Genomic DNA, 14,540 nt, shown 5'->3' on the forward strand with positions numbered 1-14,540 from the left:
GAGGCTCTGTCTCAAAAAAAAAAAAAAAAAAAAAAAAAACTGGAAGTATTAGGGAACTTTAAAAAATATTTCTTCAGTAAGAATGCATTAGTGATATAGCAAATATATTTATAATGAAGTTTTTACCTAATTCCATGGGAATTCCATTTGATATTTGCTAGATTATAAAATAAAAGGAACAAGGGATATAGCATTAGTTACAAAACTGATTTTTTTACAAGTAGATTGTGCCAGTATAGAAATCTGATGCTAGAAGAGAAAGAAAAACACTGCTTTGCTTATACCATGAAATATGATTTTAAAATTAGTATTCAAAGCTCTTTAGAACTTGACCAAAATCTTAACGGTCTTTTTTCTATTTCTTCAGTATACAGATTGTTCAAATTAAGCTACTGTTTTTGGTGTCCCTCAATATGCCATGAGTATTCAGTCTGCCACATCCGTGCTGCTCTCTTGGCCTGGAGTTCCCTCAGCCCTTTTCTACTCCCCTCACTCCCTTCAAGGTTCTGTGCATGCCACATCTGTCCTAGATTGGCACAACCCAACTTTTAAGTTTTGTAGCTCTTTTTCATTTGTTTGCCTTACTCATACCTACTTCATTGTACTTTTACAATTTTGTGTATCTCCTCTTTGTCTCCCTCTATTGTAAATTTATTTTAGGTGCCTCCTTTTTTACTTCTGGCATCTAGCCTAGTTTCTTAGAGTAAATAGAAGTTTTACAAAATCATTACATAAGGAAAATTTTTTTTTGTTTTGAGACAGAGTTTTACTTTGTCATCCTCAGTAGAGTGCTGTGGTGTCCTAGCTCACAGCAACCCCAAACTCCTGAGCTTAAGCAATTCTCTTGCCTCAGCCATCCAAGTAGCTAGGGCTATACATAAGGAAATACTTTTAAGGTCAGGGTTTGTGAATGAGAAAAATTCCATAAAGAATGTGGGTGATTGAGCGCTATGACTTATGAAGCATACTGTGAATTCTATGTGTATTTGTTACCTCATTTTTTGCATTTATCTTTTATTTTCATTTATCTAAAAATACATACTTAGAAGCCATCTCCAGCTTAGCTTGTTTCAAATTCTTTTTTCCGTTTCAAAATTGCATCTTCCCTATATTAATGACACCAGCATATTGCACTGATAATAGTGGTAAATATTTCTTGAAGGCTTACTATTTTCTATTAACAGGACTCCATATGTATTATCTTCATCCTCCTTACAGTACTGTGAGGTAGTTTATTATTTATATGAGAAAACTGGAGCACAGTGAGGTTATGCAGTTATGCATCAGAACTCTCACAGTGGTAAAGCTGGTTGCCCACGTGATGACAGTAGGCTTTGGGCTTTAACCAGAACTTATTATCCTTATTGTCAACCTGTTTGAGAACTGTCTCAGTAACTTATAAGCAAGGCAAGTTACTAAGTCACTGTGGACTCCAGTTTCCTTATCTGTAAAATGGACATTTATTTCACAGAACTTACAGGATAACTAATCGGTGTGTTACATATTTATTATGCTGCCTAACATACAGTATATAGAGGGTGCAAAAAAAAGTAGGAGAGGAAAAAATAGTATTAAATTTGTAATACTCAATATATAGCGATTACAAAAGTTGAATACAAGTTTTCAGAACAAGCATAACAAAGAAGACATTTGACTTCTGCAGTTACAACAGGTGCTCAGAGTAGTTGCCATTAGCATTCCGACACTTCTGATTACAGTGAACTACTGCTTGAGCAACATCAACCAAAGTGTCCCTTTGTATCACTGACCCTGCTGTTTCAGTTTCCACCAGTGTTATCAGTTTTCTGTGGTACACCACATCCTTTAACATCCACCATGAGTAAAAGTCAAGGAGTGTTAAGTCAGGAAAATGTGAGGGAAACTCAACTGCACCTCTTTATCCTATCCATTGTACTAGAAAATTCTTATCGAGGTAAGCTCTGATATCTTGGTGCACATATAATCGTGAGATGAAAACATCACATTTTGCTGTTTGAGGAGCTTTGTTATGCTTGTTATTCTGCTAACTCCTGTCTCACATGCCCATTGTTTGATAGACTTATATGGTGAATGTGTAAACTGTTCCAGTACCACAGCAGAAGAAGCAGGACTTGTTGCTGTATGAGGTCTTCTGCACAGTCTTGCCTTGTGGACGTTACACGCAGCACTGTGCATCTCAAACTTATCATGAACGCACACATTTAATAGGCCTGTTGGAGGTTCTGCTGCATACTCATGCCTCCATTGTTGTAGTACCTCACGGTGTTCTCCAAATGTCAATTACCACTTCAGAGTGGTCTTGCGCTCCTTAAATGGCAACTATGCTTCCACCATTTTCTTTGGCCTGCCTGTGGTATGGTGACACTACCGTTCATTTGATTAACTCTGTTATACTACACATTGCTACAGTAATTCATTTCAGATGAATTCATAACAGATAACTGCTTAAAATGGGTATACATTTTTTTGGTACCCTTGGTAATTTGGTAATGTTAATTATGTCTGCCTCTGTGATCCTAAATGTCTTCAGTCATCCTTGACTTAGTCTTCTCCTTTTCATAACCTAATGCTAAGTTTGCTAAGTTTTACTCTTGGATTAGTTCTTTCCATTCCCGTTGCCTTAAGCTTAGTTTACTCTTAACTCCTGTCCCTAATACTTAAAGTATTTGGCTCCTGATAAATGAGTCTTTTGCAATTATGCTCCTTTTATAATCTCATGTAAAGATTAATTTTCCTGAAGTATAGCCTTTTAATGGTCTATTTTGATTAAGTTGTAACACTACCTTATTGTCTGCATTATTCTCTTTGGCTTCGCAAGCTCTCTTTACTTCTGCCTTCGTTTGATGGTAGCCTAATCTTTCATTACCCTCTAATGTAATCTTTGTCATTTAAATTTGTTTATTTGCTTCCTCTTTTAGGGGTGTCACCCCCTTATCTTTAATCCTGTTACTCCTTCATTCTCAAGGCTTCTTTCTTCTCTAATTATCTGTCCTTTAAGTCCTAACAAAGTTTCTGCCTTATTTGTGAATTTATCCCCAACTACTCTGACCTGAAGTATTCTTTGTGTTCTCTAAAATTTCTATCATTTATTTTTAAAACCATGCTTTTATCATTAAACTCATCTCTACTAGGTTATAAATATCATAAATACAGTTCTATATACCTAGTATTGTTCTCAGTAGATTAACTATTGATGACTTAATCTATTAAGGCTTTCTAACATGACCTTTTTGTTTTGTTTGGAGGATATTCAATGAAATTATAAAACTATTGATTTAGCCTCCTAATATTGAACACTTCAATAATATTAAATATTACTGGTCTTATATGTGGGTAATTATAACATACTTAGAATACCAGTATAAAATATATTTAAATATTAGTATTAATGTATATATCTTAACCTAAAGGGAACCAAGGAACAAGATTTTTTTTTGACTCTTTAATATATAGTTTTTCTTTTTAATTATAGGCACATAATAATTGTATATCTATATAGGGTACATGGAATGTTTTGATATAGGCATACAATGTGAATTAATCCAATCAGGGTAATTGGGGTATCAGCCATCACCTTAGGAATTTAAAATTTCTATGTGTTTGGAACATTCCAATTCCACTCTGTTATTTTGAAGTATACCCAAACTTATTTTTCTTTATAGTCATTTTTGTTGTGCTGTCAGATATTGTTTATTCTAATTATCTAACCATATTAGCAAATTTTTTAAACCATTTTTAGTATAACTTACAGATATACTTGGTATAATTGGAAAACATTATATAAGAAAGTCATTTAGTCCAGTAATTGTTTTTTTTGTTTGTTTTTTTTTTTTTTGAGACAGAGCCTCAAGCTGTCCCCCTGGGTAGAGTGCTGTGGCATCACAGCTCACAGCAACCTCCAACTCCTGGGCTCAAGCGAGTCTCCTGCCTCAGCCTCCCAAGTAGCTGGGACTACAGGCGCCCGCCACAACGCCCGGCTGTTTTTTGGTTGCAGCCATCATTGTTGTTTTGGCGGGTCCGGGCTGGGGATTTGAACCCGCCACCTTAGGTGTATGTGGCTGGCGCCTTAGCCGGTTGAGCTATAGGCGCCGAGCCTAGTCCAGTAATTGTTAAAATGTTCTCTGAGGACTCCTGGATGCTGCGATTCTTTCAAAGGGTACATGAGATCAAAACTCTTTTTATCATATAAAAAATATTATTTGCTTTTTTGACCATCTTCGCATTTGCAGTGATAGTACAAGAGATGGATAGTAAAACTGATAGTTCTTTTAGATGAATCAAGACAGTGACACCAAACTGTGCTGTGTATATTCATCATTGCAGTCACTGGCAGTTTAAAAAAAGCCAATTTTACTTAAAAATATCTTTGCTGAAGCATTAAAGTTATTAATTTTAATTAGTCTTCATCCTTGAGTATACATCTTTTTAATATTCTATGTGACAAATAGGAAGTTTGCATAAAGTACTTTTGGTATGTATAGAAGTATTATGATAGCTTTGAGAAAGAGCATTTGTGCTGTTGCTAGAATTGTGAAATTGAAGAATTTTTTTTCATGTAACCTGATTTTATGACTAACAACACTAGAAAAATGATAGTTATTCAGACTCGAGTACTTGGCTGACAGTTTCTTGAAATTGAGTGAGTCTGTCATTTCAAGGAAAACTACTGCCAGTCTTTGTTGCTAAAGATGAAATTTGAGCTTTTTCAAGGGAATATTAAAATTTTGGAAAAGTTAACAATCACAACCTTCAGTTTGACAACTTTTCATTACTTAAAGACTTTGCTGATGTGATTGGCAGTGATATCAACTAATATAATTTTGGTTTTTATATTGTAAAATGAAATGTGACAACATCTGGAAGATTTTCATAACTCAGTGAATCAATACTTTTTAGAAGATCTATGATTTTTAAACAGTTATACATGAGTATAAGATTTATTCAAGTAAGATAGACCAATGGATTTAAATGTAACAGAGTATAAAAAGTTCATTTGATATAGTTCATGTAATACGTTGCAACTAACATTTAAGAAACTATTGCTTATTGAATTTTTTTTCTTTTGAGGCAGAGTATCAAGCTGTCACCCTGGGTAGAGTGCCATGACATCATCGCTAACAGCATCCTCCAATTCTTGGGCTCAAGAGATCCTCTTGCCTCAGTTTTTCTATTTTTTTGTTTTTGTAGCTGTCCTGGGCTGAGTTTGAACCCACCACCCTCAGTGTATGTGGCTGGCACCCTGCTGACTGAGCTATGGGTGCCACCTGCTTATTGAATTTTTGATATAGTATAAAATATGAATATTCACAATTATCTGAAAAGGTAATTTTAAAACAATTCTCCCTTTTCTAACTACATAAGGCTGGATTTTCTTCATATATTTGAACCAAAACAACATATTACAACAGATGGAATCCTGTGAAAATCCAACTGTCTTCTGTTAGACCAAGCATTAAGAGATTTTTTTTTTTTTTAAAGATAGACTCTCACTTTATCCCTCTCAGTAGAGTGCTGTGGCATCACAGCTCACAGCAACCTCCAACTCCTGGGCTTAAGCACTTTTCTTGCCTCTCCACCCAAGTAGCTGGGTCTACAGGTGCCCTCTACAATGCCTGGCTATTTTTGGTTGTAGTTGTTGTTCTTGTTTGGCAGGCCCAAGTTGGATTTTTTTTTTTTTTTTTTAAATTTTAAGGAGACAGGCTTATCTTGCTTTGTTACCTAGGCTGCTAAAGTACAATGGCACAGCTGACTACAGCCTCAAACTTCTAATTAAGGCAGGTAATTTTTTAATTAGCTAGGCATGGTAGCATGTGTCTCTCATAGCTAGGACTAGAGGCACATGCCACCATGCCTAGCTAATTAAAAAATAATTTCTTTTTTATAGAAACAAGGTCTTGCTGTGTTGTTCAGGTTGGTCTCCAACTCCTTGACCTCAAGTGATTCATTCTCCCCTCTGCCTTCAAAGTGCTGGGTTTATAGGCTTGAGCTACTGTCCCCATTCAGTTTTGTTAAATATAATTATTTTTAATTAAAAAATGTTGTGTATAGTTAATGTGTAATTGTTTCAATTTTAAAAATTAATACATAATCCATTTAACAAAGTCCTAGGTACCTGCAGTGATTTTTGAAGTTGTAAAATGGTCTTGTGGCCAAAAATGTTTTAAGAACTACTGATATGGTTAATATTCTTGGTTTCTCCAAGCAGCAATATATCTGTCCTCATCATGTGATTATCATTCTATTGAATGAATATTTTAAAACTTATAGAAACAGGGCAGCGCCTATGGCTCAAAGGAGTAAGGCACCGGCCCCATATGCTGGATGTGGCAGGTTCAAACCCAGCCCTGGCCCCCCCCAAAAAAAGAACTTACAGAAACAATGATCTTACACTCTTTTAATTAAACAGTTTAGATTATTTTTATGATTTGGCCGTATACTTTATATTAAACATTTTATTTTTACAACTACAGTGTGAAGTCTTGAAATGTTTTCTTTTTCTTAATTGTTTGAAGAACTGTGGCTCTTAATTGTTTAGTTAAAACTTTTAAGATACTATACAAGAGTCAGAAATTACCTAATTGCTCTCCTTTCTTAAGAATAAACAACCCTAATTTCTTTAGTGTATGTACTTTTTGTCTTTAGAAATTTATTAGGATAATGCAGAGAGAATAAAAAGTCAAAAATTTTTCTAGCTTTATTTAGGTAGTTCTCTTTTTTGTGTGATAAGAATACTTAAAATCTACTTTTGCAACAAATTTCAAGGGTACAATACTTAGTTATTAACTAGGTCCTCATGCTGTGCACATTAGGTCTCCAGGACTTAATATGCCTAATAACTGAAGATTTATACCCTTTGGTCCATTTTCTCTACTGCATAACCCTTGGTAATTGCCATTCTATTTTCTGTTTCTATGAGTTAAATTTTTTCAGATTCTAAATGATGAGATCTTCTAGTATTTGTCTTTCTGTGTCTGACTTATTTCATTGAATCAAATGTCCTCCAGTTCATTCGTGTTTTAATAAGAAGGAAGGATTTCCTTCTTTTTGAAAGACTGAATAATATTCCTTTGTGCATATGCCACATTTTCTTTACCCATTTATGCATCATTGGATATTTAGATTGTTTTTGTGCTTTGGCTATTATAAATAATGCTACACTGAACATAGGAGTGCATATATCTCTTAGAGATACTGATTTTATCTCCTTTGGCTATAAATCCAGAAGTAAGGTTGATACTTCTGGACATTAATCCTGCATCATATGATAGTCTTTATTTTTCATTTTTGAGGAACTTCCATACTTAATGGTTGTACCAATTTACATTTTCACCAACAGTGTACAAGACTTTCCCTTTCTCCATATTTTCTGCCAACAGTTACCTTTGGCTTTTTGATAATGGCCATCATAGCAGGTATAAGATGGTATCTCTTTGTGATTTTAACTTGTTTTTCCCTGTTGATTAGTGATGGTAGGCATATTTTCATATGCCTATTGGCCATTTGTATGTCTTTGGAAATTCTCTTTAGGTTCTTTGCCTATTTTTTAATTAGTTTATTTTCTTTCTTGCTATTGAGTTCTATGAGTTCCTCATACACAGTAGAACTTATGTAAGTTTACTATCTAAGGGACTGTAACAAGCTGGTCAATGTGAGGAACTAGGCTTACTATTCTGATACATACAGGTGTTGTGTGAAAATTAGATGAACTTGAGGAGGTGGTCAATGTAGACTGGTGGTCAACTATGGAGGTTCTGCTGTATTTTTTATTTTACCCTGTTTATCAAATGTATGGTTTGCAAGTATTTTCTCCTATACCATAGATTGCCTTTTCATTTTGTCAGATTATTAATTTAAATGATGGATTGCAGAATTTTGTCAGGTTATTATTTTCAGTGATTATTTTAGAATAAAGAATTAACAGTTAACACATTTATGTCATGTAGAATAAGGTTAAAAAGCATTTACTCATCAGCATCAAGTAAAATAACAACTCTAATTTGTGTTTTGGTAGGTTTAACTATTTTACTGTATTTAACCCTATTTAATTAATTAATTTATTTATTTATTTTGAGACAGAGTCTCACTCTGTCACCTAGGGTAAAGTGCTGTGGTATCATAGTTCATAGCAACCTCAAACCCCTGGGCTTAAGCAATCCTCTTTCCTCAGTCTCCCAAGTAGCTGGGACTACAAGTGCTTGCCACTATGGCTGGCTAGTTTTTTCTAATTTTTTTAGTATAAATAGGGTATTGCTTTTGCTTGGGTTGGTCTTGAACTCCTAAGCTCAGATAATCTGTGTTGGCCTCTCACAGTGCTGGGATTACAGGCATCAGCCACTCTGCCTGGCCAGTTGATGTTATTTTCTTCTGCTGTCTCATGTAATCTGCGATTCTTTTCTCTCACTACAGTGTAGACTCTAACTGAGCTTGGCTAGAGTCCTAACATACAGCCTATTATATGCAGACAAAGGTAGCTAAGGCCTTGATTTTATTCCTGTTTCTTTTAGCTTTATATTACTTGTAATTGCAGGTATCACTTTCTTTTTGTCTTAGGCAAAAATAATAAGGTAAAAGAAGAGTTCACAGCTAGCTTTCATCCCTCCCTCTCTCTCAAACCAACTGCCCTGTGTTAATATTATATCATACCACACTGTTTCTTTTGTGGGAAACTAAATCCATACGCACAGTTTCTGCTTAATGTAGCACAAAGGCCATGGACTTTGGAGTCAGTGTGTTCTAATTGGAATATTTAATTCATTAGTTGTATCTTCTACAGAATAGTTTCTTTTACTTCAGGGGAAATAAAAAAGGGCTTATTTTTGAGAACAAATAAAATAGAAAACCTTTATTAGGGCCTGTCTTTATTAGAGCACTTATTAATTTCAAGGCCTGTAGCTTTGTGACTTAGTTAAAATAGAATTTCCAATTAGTGATTTCTATTTTTTTACTTTTTTTTTTGTATTGCAGAAGCTATTAAGTTCTTTTCGAAGAATTGAAATGCAGGTTTCTTTTCCCGTCCCACTTTCTTGCATGCAAACCCCATAAGGGTAGGGACTTAATCTATTTTCTCTACACTATCCCTAACTCCGAAAATAGTACTTTGTAAACAGTGAGTACTCCATCAATATTTGTTGCATAAAAGATTTTTTAAAGGAACTGAAGGTGTAATATAGGTTACTGGCTGGGAGTATAAGACTTGGGTTATTTCAAGAAATTGAGGCTCTAGGTGAAAAGATTTATTTTGAAGGGAGCTTAGTTGCGTATGAGATAGTGAAATGAGATGCAGGAGAAAGAAGCCTGTGGGAAGTTAAAATATGGTCTAGAGGTCAAATGAGAAGTCATATAGGGTGATAAAGCATTAAGAATTGTCACAAAAGTACTACGGGCTAAGTATCCCTTTATTTTCCTTGGGGCTAAAAGTATTAACGGATTTTGGTCTTTCAATTTTGGAACATGTGCCTTGTACTTACCCATTTGAGTATCCCAAATCAGAATTCAAAATCAAAAATGATCCAGTGAGCATTGCTTTTGAATATCAAGTCAGTACTCAAAGAGTTTTGGATTTTAGAGCATTTCAGATTTCCAGATTAGAGATACTCAATCTGTAGTACAAGCCTTTGAGGGAAAGCATGATTCTGCCACCATTGCCTGTCATTTAGGTTCTGATCATACTTCACAACTTACAAAATGTATTCACAGAAGCCATTGAAAAAGAAATGGCTTTGAGAGTGAATGTGCTCTCTGAAATAAGGGAATGTGTATGGAGAAGTAAATGGAGTTAAGAACTGAAATTTGGTTCCAATAAGAGGGGTAGGAAGTAGAGCCAGTCATCATGGATGAAAGAGAAATTATACTAAAAAATATTAAGAGGGTTATTCAAAAGGTGGGTGCTCGTGGAAACCCAAGTAATAGAAAAGTCAGGTTGTAAATGAAACAGTAATTTAAAGTTTAGAACAAAAATTAAATATAATGAGGAAGAATTTAGCTCTTAAGAAATTCCTGATTATAAGAGATTGAAACTTCAGGATAGTGATAAGAATAGAGTCACATCAAAGTGGACAGTGTAGAAGAAATACAGGTAAAGGCTATACAAACAGGCCATTTGAAAATTAACAGTGAAAGAATCTAGAAAAAGCACTTGGCTCCTAGATGGATTATTAGGGTCAACTGAAAGGGATGGGGTTTTTCCCATAGATAAATGTTTTTCTTTCTCTGCCATTTTTCTTATTCCTGTTCCAGAATTAATCTTACATGCATATAGTCAAATATGTTCCCTAACTACTAACATAGTTACAGAAAGAGATTTAAAGCTTAGGTATATACTTATAATTTCATTTATACATTTAAGTAGGCTTGAGGAAGAGTCTATTTTGAATTTAAACAGATGAGAAGAAACTTTTTTTTTTTTTTTTTTTTTTGAGACAGAACCTCAAGCTGTCCCCCTGGGGTAGAGTGCTATGGCATCACAGCTCTCAGCAACCTCCAACTCTTGGGCTCAAGCGAGTCTCCTGCCTCAGCCTCCCAAGTAGCTGGGACCACAGGCGCCCGCCACAACGCCCGGCTATTTTTTGGTTGCAGCTGTCATTGTTGTTTGGCGGGCCGGGCTGGATTCGAACCCGCCACCTTGGGTGTATATGGCTGGTGCCTTAGCCACTTGAGCCACAGGCGCCGAGCCGAGAGGAAACTTCTAATGTAAATTAATAAACGTTGAATATCTAAGTTTATAAGTAGTTTTAACACAAAATATTTATACTGGTATGGTACTGTGTCTAATAAATTTGAGAAACTTTTCCTGAGTAAATATGCATTAAGAAGCTATTATGATACTTTAACTTCAGAATAATATACTTTATGAGTTTGGTTTATTTAATCAGAGCCTGACAGATGGGATATGAAAACATTTGCAGAAGTGTCTCACTCTCTCTTCCCTGTGTCAGAAAGGATCTAGATATGTTTAATATGATAGAGAAAGAAAGATCTCTTCGTATTAACTGATGTCCTGTCAACTTAGGTTAAATTTCATGGTGATAAGAACTTTCCTGAACAAACTAAAAGAGAAACTAATATATTGGAAATGGAGATAGGAAGTGCTGGATCAATATGATTGTACTTCAGACTACTTCAGAATCGGAATTAATTATAATAATATCTTTCTTAGTTAAATTTTTAAGAAAATAAAATCTTTTTGATTGATAATGCATCAATCAAAAAGGTATTAGTCATACTTATAAGGTATGATTTTAATTTTAGTATCTACTATAATCCAATAATAAATACAGAGAAATATAATTGGGAGTCTTGTCAGCAGTTGACATAGGGAATATTTATTTTTAAACTATCAAGCAACATTATGGCTATGTAAACAAAATTACTCATATTCCTGTTTGCCTACTAGATTGAGTCCATGTTTCTAACTAGTTTTTAATCCATAGACACATATATATTGAGAAGATTGTGAAGGGAAATGAAATGTTTTTACTCTTGAACTGTCATGCTCTTTTACCCTTAAACTCTTATGCTCTATGAACTGAGCTAGCTGGGTGTTCTGAAATCATGTTTTTATATTTCCACTTAGTTATAAGCATTCATGTAGGTGTAGAAGGATTTACATTTTCCATTTTTCTTACTACCAGACAGTTAAATGTCTATTTAAAGTAACACTGCTTTAAATGTTATTATTCAAATGTCATTATTCCTATAGGTTTTTATGTCTTAAAAGAAAATTTATTTTCATTAAGATAAAATCTAAGAGCTGGGTGCATTGGCTCACACGTGTAATACCAGTATTCTGGAAGGCTGAGCCAGGAGGGTCCCTTAAGCTCAGGTGTTTGAGACCAGCCTGAACAAGAGCAAGACCCTGTCTCTACTAAAAATAGGAAAAATTAGCCAGGTATCATGGCAGGTAATTCAGCTACTTGGGAGGCTGAGGCTAGAGAAGGATTGCTTGAACCCAAGAATTTTGAGGTTTTCTGTGTTCTGGTCTGATGACATGGCCCTATAGTGTGGGTACAGAGTGAGACTGTGTTTTAATAAAAAAGATAAAGTCTGAGGAATAGGTTTACTTGATCAAAGGGTATGAGTTCTATATTAATTGTTATGAGCTAGTGTATGATTTGCCCAAGGTCACTCAGTTATAACATGATAACTGGTATTAGAACCTAGTAATCTGGTACTAAATGAAATGTTCTTGACCTGTGTACCCTATCGGCTTAAGAGATTTAGCGTGTTGGCTATAGAAATCCCCAATCCAGTGCCAGTGATATTGATCATGAATGTTTAATATGTATCCAGTTCATTTGTCAAAAATCATAGCATGAGTTTACTATGTGTCTGACACTACACTGAGAATTCATAAAAGAATAGGATATAGGCCCTGCCTCAGAAGCCTATAAACTAATTAAGAGAAGAGAACATATGTGTAAGAAAGTAACTATGACAAAAATGAGTTCTATAATTAGGATGTTATGTGAAGATAAAGGAGTAGCCAGCTCAACGAGAGGAGGGGAGCTTTGTGTAAAGAAGCTTCTAAATAGACTTAAGATGGCTTATATGTTCTGAATCAGTTTCTGGAAAACAAAATATAGTATACTGCAGGCATTAGAGGACCATAAAGGCTATATGAAGCTGTAGAGAAAAAAATCTGAGCAGGCTCGGCACCTGTGGCTCAAATGGCTAAGGCGCCAGCCACATACACCTAAGGTGGCGTGTTCGAATCTAGCCCGGACCCGCCAAACAACAATGACGGCTGCAACCAAAAAATAGCTAGATGTTGTGGCAGGCACCTGCGGTCTCAGCTACTTGGGAGGCGGAGGCAGGAGACTCACTTGAGCCCAGGAGTTGGAGGTTGCTGTGAGCTGTGAAGCCAGGGTACTCTACGCAGGGGGATAGCTTGAGGCTCTGTCTCAAAAAAAAAAAAAAAAATCTGAGCAAATTACACTAAAGCTTGGAACATGGACTAAAAGATGACACTTGGAAATTAAATTATGACTGAACAGAGATTGAGAACTCCAGAGAGATGTACTTCCTATGAGAAAAGTATGTATTGATGAAAGGAGTTAAGAATGGATGAGCACCCTGGAACCCTGGAGACATTCCCTAAATTGTAAAACCCAAAGAAAGTTAGTCTTATCTTTCCATAGAGGCATACTTTACATTACAAAGGGTAAGAACCAAGGATCTTTCTCTAGGAGAATTTGTTTATACTTGGATATGTTTTCCCCCACCCATCTCCAGAGGGAAGAGGGTCAGCTATACAAGCCTTACAGTGTAATACCTCGGACTGTCATTTTTAGGGTTCATTGCTGTATTAATTTCCTATTGCTGCTGTCAAAAATTACCATGAACTTAGAGGTTTAAAATAACATAAATTTATTATCTTACAGTTCTAGAGGTTAGATATCTTATAATGGCCCCACTGACCTAAACTTTAGTTGGCAGGGCTGTGTTTCTTTTGGAGGCTACTGGTGAAATCCCTTCTCCAATCTTTTCCAGCTTCCAACAACCACCTGCATTTCTTGTCTCATTGCCCTCCCTCCATCTTTTAAGTCAGCATCGTAGCATCTTCTCATCTCTTTCATAAAGATGCTTGATTACACTGGGCCCACCTTGATAATCGAAGATAACCTTCCATTAAAATTCTGAATTTAATCACGTCTGCAGAGTTCCTTAGATCATGAAAAGTAACAAATTTACAGGTTCCAGGTATTAAGACTGGAGGACATCTTTGGAGTAGAGGCATTATTCTGCCTACTTTACAGTATAGAGCCCAGTGCTTTGATTGCATTGTGCTTTCGGGAAATGGACATATGAAGAACTGGCCTGGTTATCACAAGTAAATAATAATAAATCATTTGTTTCTGCTGTGGACATTTCTGATAAAGGTAGATGCTAAAAACTTAGGCTAGTTTTGAAGGGCTGTACTGCTGAGCTCTCCAGAGTCTTGGTAAGAGCAGGAGAGATCTGAAAGTCATCTGGGACCTTTTACTGTCTTAGGCTGGACTTTTTAGCCTTTTTCCATACCAGCTAGGCTAATTCATTCAAATTGAATAGTCCATGCCAGTATGTTTCATTTTTTTCTGTCCGAGCCATGTGTTCCAAGCTAAATTATCCTAAAACCAATCCACATGTAGGTAGGATTTAGTGTTTAGCTCTCCTCCCTTCCCATTGCTGTTATGCAGTTGAATACAGGAATCCTCATGATCTCAGCTCTCCACAATAAATGCAGGCTGTTGTCTTCAGATAGGGAACTTGTGTGCACGTTATTTCATAGGCGAACCATATTATAGTAGAGCTTTTCCATCCGACTTTACAATATCCTATTATAGCCTCTGAATTAGTTCAACTATTAATCCTGTGACCATAGCTCATGAATATTTTATAGTAGCGAGGCATAGCTCTTAGCTCTGAGTTTGGCGGTGGTTAAGTCAGCTCGCATAGACCTATCTTTGGTAAATGCTACCACTATGAAATTAGATCTTCATCTTCTAGCATTAAACACAACTTAACTTGTACCATACCAACTTATACTATGTGCTGTGGTCTAA

The 14,540-nt window shown here is 35.6% G+C and overlaps 1 protein-coding gene across 3 annotated transcripts in view; it reads left to right on the forward strand.

Moving 5' to 3' along the window:
• ANKIB1 (ankyrin repeat and IBR domain containing 1) overlaps nucleotides 1-14,540 on the forward strand; it is a 160,998-nt gene that overhangs the window by 43,654 nt on the left and 102,804 nt on the right. The gene's annotated exons all lie outside the window — the stretch shown is intronic.

The sequence above is a fragment of the Otolemur garnettii genome, unplaced genomic scaffold (genome assembly GCF_000181295.1).
Source record: "Otolemur garnettii isolate 467f Iridium unplaced genomic scaffold, OtoGar3 scaffold00005, whole genome shotgun sequence".
Taxonomy (NCBI): Eukaryota; Metazoa; Chordata; class Mammalia; order Primates; family Galagidae; genus Otolemur; species Otolemur garnettii.